At 40.5% G+C, this 10,340-nt stretch overlaps 1 pseudogene; it reads right to left on the minus strand.

Annotated features, from left to right (window-relative positions):
- Positions 1-295: 295 nt before the first annotated feature.
- LOC119298638 lies at positions 296-8,042 on the minus strand (annotated as a pseudogene).
- Between the last annotated feature and the right edge of the window lie 2,298 nt (positions 8,043-10,340).

Consider the following 10,340-nt stretch of genomic DNA (forward strand, 5'->3'; position numbering starts at 1 on the left):
GGACCAATTAGCCTTTTCAGTTGTCGACCAAGCGATGCCTGAAAGGTTGAAGCATAAGTAAACTAAAAATTTACTTGATTTTGAATGCACAGTGTACCCAAGTTTGGTTGTACCAGCTTTGCCCCCGTAGTTAGTTAGTTGTTCATCTTTGAGCTTGAAAGGTGAACTTTGCTCAGTTTGGAAATAACTTGAGCCACCTACCACTTTTGTCTCCCCAAGAATGGTTTGTGAACCGATATGAGTCAGTGATGTTGCATTGTTATTTTGGGTGTGAGTACCTACTGTGTGTAGTCGGTCACCATTTCTGCTCGAACTGTGAGGCAATAACAGTGTTGTTTGTCTCTCTCAATTCATTTTCCGTTTTCATCTCTTTGTTCTTCCCATTTCTCCTTTTCTTAACTTGCTTGTGTTCAAATTCATTCTGGTCATCTGATTTGTTCCCTGGATCTTGTTGATGTTCTTTGTAGCGGTTCATCAACACCGCTACAAAAGGGGAACATGTTGTCACAACTCCAGTTAAGAGGAATAATCCCCCAAAACTTTCAAAAGTGATAGCGCCTGAACCATCAAGTGTGCCCTCATTTTCATGGGTATTTTGATCTATCCATTTCTTTTCAAATTGAATGATAGTATCTCCTCCTGTTATGTTGAGTATCGCCCTTGACATCTCAGCACATAGTGGAGAATTCCTGGGAAGCGCCTAATTAGCAATGAGATAATTGTTATAAGATGTGCATGCTAACATATAATGTCCCACTAACAACATTGACTCGGTAAAATCCTGAAAACTTTTTTTCTAATATAATATGCAACTAATATGAGGGTTCTATTATTTAGCACTGCCATACCCCTCAATTAATCGTTCAAAAAGTTGCTTAAATAGCACAAAAATCCAGTAAACTCTTTCAGGCTTAGTTTGTGATTGTTGTGGAGCATCATGTACTTACTTTTAAAGTTGGTGTAAAAAGGTTGTGAAAAGTCTATTGATCTGTTGGTAAATCAAATCAGAGTTTTTTTTGCGGGATAAATCAAATTAGAGTTAGATGAAGTATTATCAAAGTTGATCTCCCACATGAGATCTCATATGTTTTCAAATGCAAATATGCTATTTGATTAGAAAAAGAGAGATAGTCAAACACCTAGGTATCCAAAAATAAACCAACCGACAAAGACTATTTATCATAATGCAGGTCAATTCCAAAAAGAGCCTTAGTGTGATGAGTTACAAATATCAGCTCAGGTTAATGTTTCCGATAGTAAACATATGGAGTTATGTTGTTATATGTGATTGTTTCGCCAAGCCTCTTATATATATGTTGTTCGTGTATTGTAGCTAAATTTATTAAAAAGATTATTGTGTTCATTTTGCTATTTATTTTCTTATCTGTTGTTACCAAATTGGTTGCAACAATTCTTGTAATAAAATTCCATCATTCCATTGGGACGCTATTAGATAATCATACTATCTATTTATCTTTGATTTTTCAACATATATTTATATATTTACAAGTTTGAATTTTAAACTACAATCTTGTGGTAATATGGTACTAGAAGAGAATAGTGAGATTAGTTAAACTTACAAATGCAAAACCTGCACTCTTGTATATAGGCCCCACCATTACGTAACCTTTGTTGTACTTTGCGAGGAACAGTTTGATGTATGGGACGTCAAGTACAACCGCAACAATGCTTCCATTAGAAAGAGCACTATAGAAATCTTCAAGTGTTGCATAGGCCCTGAGCTTAGATGTATCAAAACCAATTTCCACCAGTAGACCCTCTATATAAGAACCTTGGTGGAACCCTACATATTCTCCATTCTTTTGGAGTTCATGAACATCAGTCACTGTTGGTGAAAGCTTATGTACAGTAAGCATTGATGCAAAGCTTGCTGTATAACTTGCTGCAAGTACCAGAAGTACAACCATCCATACACGCAAAACAATTCTAGGTAGAAAGCATTCTAGCTTCTCCTCTGTAGAAATAACAATCATTCTTTATTAAGAAACATAAGAAATTTTGAAGCTGGAATGCAATGCACGACATTTCAGGACTTGCTAGAAGGTATATGAATATTTGTTTATATGATTAGTGCAAGTTATGCCATCATTTTTTAACTAATTCAAATAACGAATAATGTCTATATTTTATCTGTAATGAAGTGCAATTAAGAAGAACATGTGCATTGTTGATTTTTTTTCTAGAAAATACAAGCTTGGGTTAGTTCACCCCCCACCTTGATTCTTCGTATTGTGTTTATTGAGCATTATTAAGTAGGAAGATCAAGTTTTTGTGTTGTTGAATTTTTAAAATAAAATTAAGTACCATAGATTCCTAGAGATGTTTAGTCAGCTCAGTGTAGTAATCTATTGATGATTCCTCTTATTTTGACATAGTGCAACACATGCTTTGTCTATGCGACTAAAATACTTGTTCAAAATTCTACCAAGATCAAAGAAACTATAACAGTACTCACTCTCTTCAAAAATGGAGAATATTGTAGTCGCCAGTTGTTTGAGTGAAAAGGGACCATGCACATGTTCATTGCCATTTAGATACTCCAGCAGCCAGACAACAACTCCGGTGTACATAAATAATACGATGCTGCCAAACCACATCTCAGTGCTCAATGGTTTCAAGAAAAGTCACACATCCTTCATCACGTTTTCCTTCACTGGAACAATCATCCCTACTCCAGACTCTGTGTATGGTACAGTGAAGTCGACATATAATGATCCGTTGTATCTTATAGTAATATCTGCAACCGCTATGTCGTATTCCTACAATGACACTAGTCAGACTTTTATACTTGAGAAAAAGACGAATAACTATATTTTATGATTGACTAAACAATATAAGCTCAATTGTTAACAAAGAGAATATTTTAGCAATATAGACTTTTGGTGTGCTTTGGGGAAGAAAACTAGAGTGAGCATTTATGGTTGGCCTCCCTTTGTCTATACTTGAAGTAATTGTAGCGTGAAAGTAGAAAAAACACTGGAATGAAAATGCAGAATGGATTTAATACGTGATAAAATATTTGAGCTACTAGAGTTATTTTTTCACAATGAAATGTATGCACATGATAAATTGAGAATTTTCCTTGTCTAAAGTATTTCTTACCTGAAGATAAACATGATAAACAAAATCATTGTAGCTCCCTGTATCAGCTGTGTCAAATTCTAGGTACTCATAAGAAAGTGGAAAAGGTAGCCTCTTTACTGCCTCCTCAAATATGTCAATTGTAAGGCCACTCACTGTTGTTTCATTTTTGACAGGATCTTTGTATGTCTTTATAAACTCCGGAATTTTGCTTGAACGCACACCAACTCTAAGCTTCTTGCCAACGGTAGGAATTTCCCAGCCCATTGGTATTTTGGTTGACTCTCCGGGCCAAATTACAGGATTTAGATCATGCATTGAGTGTTGTCCTGTTTTTTTGAAGCCATCTTGCTTTAACTGTCGTGAAAGTCCACTTTTCACAGTCCAAAATCCAATTTCTCTCCAACCTCTTCCAACAACATTTATTATCTGGAACACATAAGTTTTATGTTGTTGTCTATCTGTAAGGTCAAACTCACCACTGAAACCTCTGAACTTATTTTGTACAATTGTCTTTAAGAGTTCATGACCCTTAGTGGAAATAATCATGGATTCCAAGTATGTGGAGTTTTTAGTGGACAATGGTGGCTTGTTTGTGATATTGGATACTCCAACCTTTTCTACTGCTCGTGCCAATGCCCATATTGTATCATAGCCCCATAGCCCAACAATGCTTAGTTTATTGGAGGGTGATTCATCTGGGTTATCCTGCAAGTACATTATGTTCCACCTTTTGGATAAGTTATCAAGTTCTTGCGATCTGGGAACATGATACCTTACTCCAAGCACACCATTCATTGCCTCAATGACACTTGGATTGAGTGTGTCCATGATGTTTGCCACTCCACTTGTGGTAATCCACACAAATCCTTGGTTCATCATCCCTACCTCTTTGGCCTTCATAAAAAGAAGGGAAGTCATAGTGGATGACATATGAACAATAAATACCCTTGTTTGCATTGCCATCAACTCATTTAGTTTTTTTATAATGGTCTCACTTGTTGCCGATGAAGGGATAACACTACGATATGGAACACGAACATCAATGTTTTGAAGTGCATCAGTGAGGTATGGTACAATGCCTCTCCCGTAGTCAGTGTCATCATATACTGCTACCACTTCTCTCCATCCATATGCTTGTACAAGCGAGGCAATGCTATTCACCTGAGCCGAGTCATCTGGTCTTGCTCGTACAAAATAGGGCATACTATCACAAGTGAGAGAGGGGCTTGTTGCTGTGAATGATACTATGGGGACTTGGGTTATATTTCCAAGTTTGGATATGAACACAACTTCTGATGATTTCTGGGGACCAATAATGGCTTGCACTTTGTAATTCTCTAGTAATTCAATAGCTTTGGGAAGGGCAGAACAAAGAAAATGATGGTTAGATAATATCTATGGAATAGTCTGTAGTACTCAACAACATAATCAACTATTTCAAAATTGGAAGAAGGTTGGAAAAAACTTAGTTTTGGACCTTCCAGTTTTCTGAGTCAATACTCTAATTTAAAATCTTGCCTCTATACTCCCCAGACATAACAAATAGCCAAATAATGTTACACGAAGCTGATATTTGACAATACAAACATGTCAAGAAAATAAAAAAAATCTGAACTCTTATCAGGAAACACAATAGGGAACTAGACCCTACTGTTTTTCCACATATATTAAAAATATAAGGGTAATAGTGTAACACCCAAAAACCTCTTACTCCCTTGGATCCAAAGTTAGTGTCGCAGTTTTGAACTGGGGTTAGTTCAAAACTGTGGCACCTATTATGGATCAAAGGTAGTATTTGTTTTCCTCATACTTGGATGACTTGTATGGACTTGGTTGATGCTTTATCTATAAAGTGGGGCAAAAGCCTATTTCTGAACAAAATAGTGTAACACCATGGAGAGATATTTACTCCCTCCGCTCCAAAATACATTCCATATTCGTAAGCAAACTTCATAAAGTTTGAGATGTCACTCTTCAATGTCACCCTTATGCTCTATAGGGCAACTCGGGCGACAATTTAGCTATATCTATAGAGCAGGGTGAAAGCCTGTTCTCTAAACTTTATAAAGTTTGACTAAGTTTATAGAAATTTACAATACCAAATCAATCCATAGTGAAATATATTTCCATATTGTATTTATTTCGTATTGCAAATGTTTATATATTTTCAATATAATTTTAGTCAAACTTAACATATTTTAGCTTAAGACAAAACCAATATGCAATGCATTTTGGAACAGAGGGATTACAAGCAAATTGTATTCAAAATGCGAGATACAAGTCAAGAATATGAACCCGCCCAATTAGAAATGCCAGAGTCGAGTTTCTGAGGTATTCTAACTATTAACAAACTTATGCGAAATGACATGAGTAAAATGTACTCCTTTCGTTGCACTTTTTCTGTGAAAATGCAAAGCTTTCATATCGTTACATAGGTAGAAAGAACTCATGTATGTTGTTACCTCTCATCTCACAATTGGTTCTAGATTGTTACGGATGTTGGTTGCCGTGTATTTTGACTGTCCGGTTTCAAATCTTGAACTTAAATTTCGTATTACAACATTCTATTTATAGTACAAAATTACAATTAGAATATAATGCATTTAAATAGCAATCTAAATTCCAATTGCATCTAGATTATATACCATAATCCATGTATTATTGGATTAATTGTTGGCTGGTGCATGTCTTTGTACAGGCCAAGTATGCCATATGTTTTTCCATCGAGGTACTAATTTTCTATTTCCTATGGAATTATATCATTGACTTGTGGAGGTTTTCAATACATGTTTTTAGTAACACATTAACAACGATGAGGTTCTAAATTTTGCTTATCAATTGAGAGTGTGGAGAGCTTGAACATGTTTTAATTTCAATTTTGAGGCCATACTATAATAGGGGATTGCTTGATTGAGCCTGTTAGGAGAAGTTAATATGTCACTCAAGAATGGGGTTTCAGCTAGAAATAGACCACCTTTTAATTAAAAAACACCTTTTCTGTATTATGATTTTCATACATTTTGCATTTGGTCTAAGATCTCTCAACTATTCCCAACTAAACTGGAAGCATCAGGAATATCATATTTTCAAATTAAAAAGAGATGATGGCTCGGTAGTGAGTGATGCTAGATTCAAAGATAACATCACAAACTGTTATAAGGGGTTGTTTGATTCGTCTGAGCACAACAATATTATGATGTCTACAGCTTTTGGGTAAGATGTCCCTCAACTTTTCATGGCAGAAAATAAATTCCTCACTACTCCTTGCATGAAAAGTGGGGTTTGGGATGCTATCTCTTGGATAGAACATAATAAAGCCCTTGGACCGGATGAATTTCTGGCCGAGTTTTACCAGGTATTTTGGGAGGTAATAAAAGTTGATTTGATGGATCCATTCCATGCATTTCATAGCAGTGACCTACCACTGTGTAATCTCAACTTTGGGGTAATTAACTTGCTTCCAAAATTTAAAGAGGCCGTGCGAATTCAGAGGCTGATTGGTTTGCTACCAAGATTTGGCAAAATTAAAAGTTGCCAACATTGGCAACCTTTTGTGAGATTGACAGTGAAAATTGGTAACCAACCAATCTCTAGCCAAAATTTGGCATATGCCAAAATCTGGTATGTCAACTTTTGGTGTCAGACTAATTAGGCTCTCAACACTACAAACACATTTGCCTGCTAAACACGAGGTTCAAAGTATTCACTAAACTGGCAACAAATAGAATATTAATCGGGCTGTTGATCACATGGTTCGTCCAACTCAAATGATATTCATTAAGTGTAGAAACATTCTTGGAGAAATTCTATTTCTTCTTGAGATTGTTCGCGAGCTCCATCATACATGGGAGGAGTGATTTTTAAAATTGATTTGACAAAGCGTGCCATAAATTTAAGTGACCTTTTCTTCTTCAGACCCTCCAGATGAAAGGATTTTCACCATCTTGCTGCAAGTTGGTGAAAAGGTTTACTTTTCCGAAGGAAGTGTTGGCACCAATGTTAGCAATAATTTAGAGCCACATTCCTAATGAAAAGGACCTATGTCAGGGGGGGGGGGTCCTCTTTCCCTGTCCTTTTTAATGTAGTTGACCGAGAGAGCCAAGTCAGCGGATCTTATTAATGGGATGGTGCTTCATCTGGTGGATGGCGGATTATCTATTCTATAGTACGCGGATGATGCATCGTATTTATGGATCTTGACATCCGAAAGGCAATGAAAGATAACCCTAAAACTAGCTTGGTACATTTGAGCAAAGATACTGCTTTCATAAAAGTAAGATATTTTACTTTAACGAGGCGCATGAAGCAGCCGATCCGTACACTAGAATGAGCGTCTAGAAATGACTAGTAGTTGGACAGTCAAGCAATTTATCCTTAGGCATTGTTCGGTTGAGTGTGGATCCGAGTGGATTGAAGAGGATTTAAACCCCTTGTAAGTCAAAATACGTCCCAATCCACGCCAATCCCCTCCAATCCTCTCGGGAGAGGAGTGACCGAACAAGCCCTTAGGATATAGGCTAGTCCTGATCAATTAGATTCTTAAGCCAATGTATATGTATATGATCTCTTTCTTAGGCCAATTTTTATATTTACGAAGTAGTAGCAAATAAAATCCTTTGATATTTCCGAATCCTGACGACGTGACATACTGCCTAGTGCATACACACGTACTATGTACCTGCTGATGCGGCCTTGATGTCACTGCCCATGGAGTCCCTAACGTGGAGAACAAGCTTGGTGCTGTAGTTCCGGTGGGCCGCGTAGAAGTCTTGAACGGCCAGCAAAACGCTGGTTCGCGCCACCTTTCCCACCGGCGATCCCAGGTCGAGGATCACCCCGACATGGAATCCATCTGTTTTGCCGGTGGTGTTCTGGGCGACGCCGAAATCGACAGCGAGTAACAGGAAGAGGATGATGGCTCCGCGTGCTCTCTCCATCACACTTTTCTTGTGCTGAGATGCACTGATTGCACCCTCTTATATGCATCAAGGAGGACGCTGGTGGTCAAACTGAGAGTAGCGACTGGCTGATTTGTGACAGGTTAGTTGTTTAACCTTGGTCACTGGACTTTGGGGTGTGTTCTATTCGCGGCCAAACTACGGGAAATTCAACCGGAATTGCCTCTGGATAAATGAATTCTCGCATGCATGAGACGACAAGTGGGATCAAAGATACACGGTACGAATCGGTCCATGGAACCTGCGCGCACACGTTCAACGCGGATTGACTTTGATCCTTAGTTTGTCCGCGCGAACGAGTGATCTTTTTATATATGTGCAGTCATGTGAGAGCTCATTTAAAAATCGTCAATCAAGAATTATAAGTTCCTAAACACCATCAGAGGTGGGCGACGATTGGGAGGAACCGATACACCATGACAATACGAATCACTTGAAAAATAAACGTATTCGTTCCGTTGTAAAGAACCTTGAACCTGACCTTGCGGGGGTAGACGCGTGTGATGTGAATGGTGTTGGTCCTCCCGTATACCTTCACACACATCGGACACGACGCTTGGTGAGGCAGACCCGGTGCACAAGTCTATCCAACGTCCAGCACAGGTCTTGGAGGGCCATGCGAAAAGCTTGACTTTGAGAGGGGCCCACGGCTTACACGCCAACATGTGCCACTTGCACAAGACCATGCCCTCCAAGACCAGGCGATAGCCTATCCCGCAGGAGCGCAACTGATGGCCTACAAATGCATATGGTTGAGTTGTAGCATTTTTGAAATAAAAGTATCGATTCGAGAGAGAGCTTTGGAAAATGATATTTGACTCTTATAGAGGTTTATCGGAAAATGATATGTGCATACTACCACAATTCCGTGTCATGCACGCCACCAGTGTTCCTCCCTACTGGATAGACGCAACAACGATTAAAGGGGCTCCCATGGACACAACTAAATACAGTCTCTGTTATTCCCCTATCTATGTTCGACGAACGAGGGTGCTAGGTGATACGTCTCAAACGTATTTATACTTTTTTATTGTTTCATGCTATTATAATATCATTTTTAGATACTTTTTATAATAATTTATATTATTATTTTTGAACTACCCTACTAATTCAGTGCCCAGAGCCAGTTGTTATTTTATGCATGTTTTTGATTTGCAAAAAAATATATCATATTTGTGAAGCTAAACGGGGATTTACAAGGATTTATTTTGGAAAATAAGAGACCCAAGGGACCTAGACCCACCTGGAGAGGAGCTCCAAGGGCTCCAGACGGTTGCCCCATGCAGGTACCCTAAACCCCAAACCATAACCTTAACCCTAAACTCTTGTGACGCCCCCGATTTGACTGTACACTCATCATACACGTAAACGTGTACGATTAAGATCAGGGACTCATGGAAAGATATCACAACACAATTCTAAAAATAAAATAAGTCATACAAGCATCATATTACAAGTCAGGGCCTCGAGGGCTCGAATACAAGAGCTCGATTATAGACGAGTCAGCGGAAGCAACAATATCTGAGTACAGACATAAGCTAAACAAGTTGCCATAAGATGACTAGCAACAATACAAAAGTCCTGGTCAAGATCATCCGTGGCAGTAGGCAAATGTGTAAATTCGCATAGAGTGTAGGAAACACGCTCGCTTCCTGGTCGCTCCCGCGGGCGGCCGGGAGCGAACCCTAGCCGCCAGCAGCGCAGCACCCACCTCCCCCGCCTCCCCTCGCCGCCGCCGGACAGCGTCGCCAGGCAAAGCCCGTGCGGCTCGGCGATGGCGGGGCCCTTTCCTCCTTCTGGTCGGAGCGGCGCGGCGCGGGCCGTCCTCTTCGACGGGAGCTCGGCCGGCGGTGATGCTAGCTCGAGGCGGTGCGGCAAGGTAGCGCAGGGGCGGGTCAGGCGCGCTTCGGGGCTGGCTGGCGCGGTTCTACGCGCGGCGGCTCGCCGCGGGCGTTGGCACGGGCGCACGGAGCGGAGGGCGCAGATTTAAGCGGGTCACGGAGAGGAGCGTGATGGGGTTGCGTGGGCGCCGCGGCGAGGTCGCGCCGCGCGTGCGTGGCGGCTCGGGCGGCCATTTGTGGTCGTGCGCTGCTGGGTACCCTGCTCCGCGGCGTGAGGGGCTTGAGAGGAGCTGGGACGAGGTGCTGCTGCACGGCAAGGTGCTGCACAAGGGGTCCGGCGGCGCGGATCTATCGCCGGGAGGTTGCGCGACGGCGCGGTGAGGGGCTGCTGCTCAGGCAGCATGGTGGAGCGGCTTCGCTATAAGGATGCAGGAGC

The sequence above is a fragment of the Triticum dicoccoides genome, chromosome 5A (assembly GCF_002162155.2).
Source record: "Triticum dicoccoides isolate Atlit2015 ecotype Zavitan chromosome 5A, WEW_v2.0, whole genome shotgun sequence".
Classification (NCBI taxonomy): Eukaryota; Viridiplantae; Streptophyta; class Magnoliopsida; order Poales; family Poaceae; genus Triticum; species Triticum dicoccoides.